The sequence below is a fragment of the Ovis aries genome, chromosome 14 (assembly GCF_016772045.2).
Source record: "Ovis aries strain OAR_USU_Benz2616 breed Rambouillet chromosome 14, ARS-UI_Ramb_v3.0, whole genome shotgun sequence".
Classification (NCBI taxonomy): Eukaryota; Metazoa; Chordata; class Mammalia; order Artiodactyla; family Bovidae; genus Ovis; species Ovis aries.
This window is the reverse complement of record NC_056067.1, coordinates 2,025,303-2,030,311: the sequence shown is the minus strand read 5'-3', so window position 1 is coordinate 2,030,311 and position 5,009 is coordinate 2,025,303. Positions and strand designations below refer to the sequence as shown.

Here is a 5,009-nt window from a genome sequence, read left to right as displayed (position 1 = left end):
GCACAGACAAAAACACTTACTTTTTAACTTTTTTTTTGATGTGGACAATTTTTAAAGTCTTGATCGAGTTTCTCACAATATTGCTTCTGTTTTTGTGGGTGTTTTTTTTGGTCACAAGGCATGTGGGACATTTGCTCCCCATCCAGGGATGAACCCACGCCCCTGCATTGGAAGTGGGGGGTGTTATCTCCTGGACCACCAGGGAAGCTCTTGTCAGGGTTTTAGAAGAAATGATCTCACACTTGCGCTTACTGAGCATCTGCCTGGCAGCCACACAGCCATTAGGGGCACGTTGGACCATCTGCCCTCGATCAGGTCCCCAGTGCAAAGCCAGTGATGAGAAGATGGAAAAACCAGAGTGGAAGGGGAAGTGGAGTCAGAGGACAGAAGAGAAAGGACCCTGTCTTGGAGGGGTAAAGCTTGCGGATTGCCAGAGACCACGGGAAGTGGAACTGGTGGGGGCAGTGGGGGTGGCTGGTAACTGGTCTGTGGGGTGTGCAGGCCGGGGCAGGGGCGGGGCAGAGAGTCAAGCAAAACGGGGTCCCAGCTTGGTCCATTTCAGGGGTCACTTGCTTAAGGGTGACCTAAGGAGAGTCTCTTTCAGAAGGCTCTTCTGGTAACTTCCTGGCTGTAAGGAGGTTAGGTAGGGCTCTGCTGGCTCACTGCCAAGGGCCCAGGTTCAATCCCTGGTGGGGGAATCTAAGAAGTAAGATCCTGCAAGCTGAGCAGCACAGCCAAAAAGAAAATGAGTCTGTCCTGATGAAAAGCGAGTGCCCAGGTTAGAACCAGTAATGGCTGGCGATGCAGAGGGCACAAGACACGCGCCATCAGGGAAGAGACGACCTGTTTGAGGGGCAGCCACAGCCGGGGTGGTGCGGAGGGGCCCGGAGTCAGAGGGCATGGCTGTGGCTGCGGAGCGGTCAGCGGCCCAGGAAATCAGCCCGCCCGCAGAAGCGCTGGGTCTCCGCGGACGCATCTGGACGGCCTCCTTTGCTTGCTTTGGAATTAGAAGATGCAGTCCTTTATGGTAATCGCGGGGAGGCAGGGTTCCCCTCCCTTGAACCAAGTTGTTAAAAGTGTGAGTTCTTGATGCGCCCAATTCCCGTGGGCCTACTTCTCAAGCGGGTGGGAAGGGTCCCAGCAGGAAGGGCGTGGAGGGCCTGGCGAGTGTGTGGTGTCCTGCAGGAGGATTTCCAGTGTGGAACTGTTAGCATGTGCGGAAACGGGGGTAACCCTGAGCGAGTTGGGGTCTCTGATAATTCCTTCGATATCAGGGCGCCCTGCCCGGGCTTGCCTTTTGTGAGAAAATTGTCCCAAAGCTATGGATCGAACCCCCAGGCCCTTAGCCACAGTCCAGGGCTCTGCGAGGAGGAGGAGGCAGCTGCCCCACCCCCATCATCACTTGCTCCAGGAGCTCGGGTTCGGGACTGAGTACGGGGAAGCCACGTCCTCCGGTACTTTGGAAAGGCCTTTGGTGTCAGGCGTAGCCCTCCCCAGATGTCAGGCGCATGTCAGGTGTAGCCCTCCCCAGAAGGTACCGTTTCCATCTTACCAGAGGGGCTTCTGCAGGGAGGAATCTCTAACCCAGGGCTTTGCAAGAACACATACAGAGCACATGCAGACTTTGGAGATCCTACAGGTCCAGACCATCAAAATAAAGCAAATAGTGAAGTAAGGTGAGTCACACAAATGTTGGGGTTTCCTAGTGCACATAAAAGCGACGTTTTATTTGTATAGAGTTGTTATTGCCAGTTGCTCAGATAGCAGGTGACAAAGCAGAGTTCTTAAAGTAATTAAATTTCCTTAAACCTAAGGCTGAATCTTGAATACATTATTGAATTGTTTAATGTCCTGATGCCTAGCAGATTGACAGCTGCACGTTGGGCATGCTTTTTTTTTTTTTCACTGCAGATTTATTTGGCAGTCTATAGTAAGTTTGTAAGCTTACATCAAATTTATGAATAAAGAACCATTTAAAATTTTTTTCAAGTTTTCTACCTGAAACTAACACATTGTAAATTAACTATACTTCAATTAAAGATTTTTTTAAAAGTTATGTTTGCACTATACATAAATGGGCAGTGGCGTTATGTCTAAAAAATACAATGTATATGCCTTCCTTAAAAATCTTTATTGCTAAAAAATGCTGGAATATCATCTGAGCCTTCAGCAAATTATAATCTTTTTGCAATAGTAACACTGCAGATCACTGGTCACCATATCAACGGTCACTGAAAAAGTTTGAAATATTGTAACAATTTCTGCAATGTGACAGAGACACAAGGTGAGCAAATGCTGTTGGAAAAAAATGGCACCAGTACACTTGCTTGATGCCAGGTTGCCATGAACCTTCAATTTGTAAAACAAAACAAAACAACACAATATCCACAAAGTTGCTGAAAACTTCCCTGACCTAGGAAAGGAAACAGGCCTCCAGGTCCAAGAAACCTGGAGAGTCCCGAAGAGGATCCTCCCAAAGAGAATCAAGTGTAGCGTTGACATATGTGTGTGAGCTAGACAGTTACCATGGGAACTGGAAAACTACCGGGAAGCTGCCGCACAGCACAGGGAACTCAGCTCGGTGCCCTGTGACGACCTAGAGGGCTGGGAGGGAGGGAGGGGGTATACACACACACACACAGCTGACTCACTTTCTTGTACTGCAGCAACTCACACTGCATTGTAAAGCAGTTGTGTTGGTGTTTAGTCCCTAAGTTGTGTCTGGCTTTTTTGTGACCCCGTGGAGCCCACCAGGCTCCTCTGTCCATGGGATCTCCCAGGCAAGAATGCTAGAGTGGGTTGCCATTTTCTTCTCCAGGGGAGCTTCCCGACCCAGGGATCAAACCTGTGTCTCCTTCATTGGCAGGCAGATTCTTTACCACTGAGCCAGCTGGAAAACCTGTAAAGCAATTACACATTAAAAAAAAACACAAAAAACAAAAAACAAAACCCTCCCTAAGAACACTCTCCATTTGCGAAAAAAAAAAAAAAAGGGGGGGGGGACAAAAATTAAAGATAGTCTTAAAAGCAGCAAGTTATGTACAAAGGAACTCCCAGAAGGCTGTCAGCTGACTTTCTGGCTAATTGGAGGCAGGAAAAGGTGAGGTAATGGCTGCTCTGTAAAGCCATATCTGAGTTGCATGCTTCTTTGTGAGCTGCACATTCAGAGCATGGTGGTGTCAGCATGATCCAAGGGTGGAGATTTTGGCCCTGACATCACGTGCACTGGACACCTGTGCAGGCCCAGCTGGAGGGTCGATGGTCCTGACTGTGAACTTGGCAAGACTAGCTCCATGTTCCTGAAAAACAACTTAAGTAGCTGTTACCATACAACCCTTATGTCACAGGTATTACCCGTAGGGGGTGATAAAAGGAGTCTCACCACTTTTTGTGTCTAAGCTATGCAAATCTTGAAGAGTATGCAATTTGCAGGAACATTTAAGGCAAGCTTGGTTATGGGACATTATGTATTGAGCAAATTAGAGTCTACGAGAGCTAACTCTTGACTGCCCTCAGTTTCAACCTCATTGTGGGAGACGTTTTCATATGGAATGCTGTGGACTGGATGGTTGTTAACGACTAAATGGGATTCTAGCAGTGTGCCAGTATCTTTCCACTTTTCAGATCGTTTTGCCATAAAGGATCCATGTTTGAAGACCAAGGTGAAAGGAAAAGCAAAATGGAGTTGCCGTTGCTAGAGAGCCTGGAGGCCCTTCAGGAATGTGGCTTATGTACATCTCAGCTGGGCAGAATCAGACCTTCTGGCCCCTCACCGTCATAATGGAGTCACTCAAAACATCCGCCAGAAGCTCAAGATGCTTGTCAGAGCCTTACCCTAAAATTACTCACCACAGCCTTTCTACTTATCTCCCGGACCCTAAAATAATTTGCGAATCCTTAAGGACAGTGTTTTCCAGCTTGCGTTCGAGTTGATCATAGTTCTCGCCAGGCAACTTTTAACCTCACGACTTTTTGCGTCTATAAGCGCCAACTCTCTTCCTGTGAACATGCTCTTGGTTTTACTTGAATGTGTATCTTTTGAATTGGAATTCTTAGAACTCCCAATAAATTCTCTTTTTGTTGCAGCTTCCTGCACTATGTCTTGGTTGACAATTGTGATACTATGATTTACAATAAGAAATATATGTTTGATCTTCATCCCCATTTCTGTACAGAGCGCCTAAGACTTTTATGTTTGCTATTAAAAACAGAACTGAGTGTAATTGATTTACAATATCGTATTAGTTCTGGGTGTGCAGCAGCACAGCAATTGTGTGTGTGTGTGTGTGTGTGTGTGTGTGTGTGTGTGTGTGTGTGTTTATCCTTCTTCAGCTTCTTTTCCCTTCTGGTTATTGCAAAGTATTGAGTATAGTTCCTTGTGCTGTCAGTAGGTCCTTGTTGGTTATCTGTTTTATTTTAATTATTTTGGGGATTCAATAACTTTATTCAACAGTCAGCAGTTCTCATCCACATTAACCGTAGGGTTTTCAGAAGTGGTGACAGGCACATAGGTAACCAACATATAAAGCTTGTTTGATGAACCTTCCTTTGCATTATGTTTTCAGGACAAAAATACGGAATGCTTTGTGAATTTGCAGGTCTTCCTTGTGCAGGGGTCATGCTAATCTTCTCTGAATCATTCCATTTTTAGTATATGTGCTGCTGAAGCAAGCACTCTCTTTTATATATGCAGCTAAGTCGCGTCGGTCGTGTCCGACTCTGTGCGACCCCATAGATGGCAGCCCACCAGGCTCCTCCGTCCCTGGGATTCTCCAGGCAAGAACACTGGAGTGGGTTGCCATTTCCTTCTCCAGTGCATGAAAGTGAAAAGTAAAAGTGAAGTCGCTAAGTTGTGCCCGACTCCTAGCGACCCCATGGACTGCAGCCTACCAGGCTCCTCCGTCCATGGTATTTTCCAGGCAAGAATACTGGAGTGGGGTGCCACAGTCTGTTCTTGCCTGGAGAAGCCCATGGACAGAGGGGCCTGTCTTAAACTCCATGGGGTTCTA

General features: G+C 47.0%; 1 non-coding gene across 1 annotated transcript; it reads right to left on the bottom strand.

Annotated features, from left to right (window-relative positions):
* Positions 1–4,568: 4,568 nt before the first annotated feature.
* Positions 4,569–4,675, bottom strand: LOC114118153 (U6 spliceosomal RNA). Its single transcript, XR_003591696.1, has one exon. It is a non-coding gene; the product is annotated as a U6 spliceosomal RNA (small nuclear RNA).
* Positions 4,676–5,009: the final 334 nt, after the last annotated feature.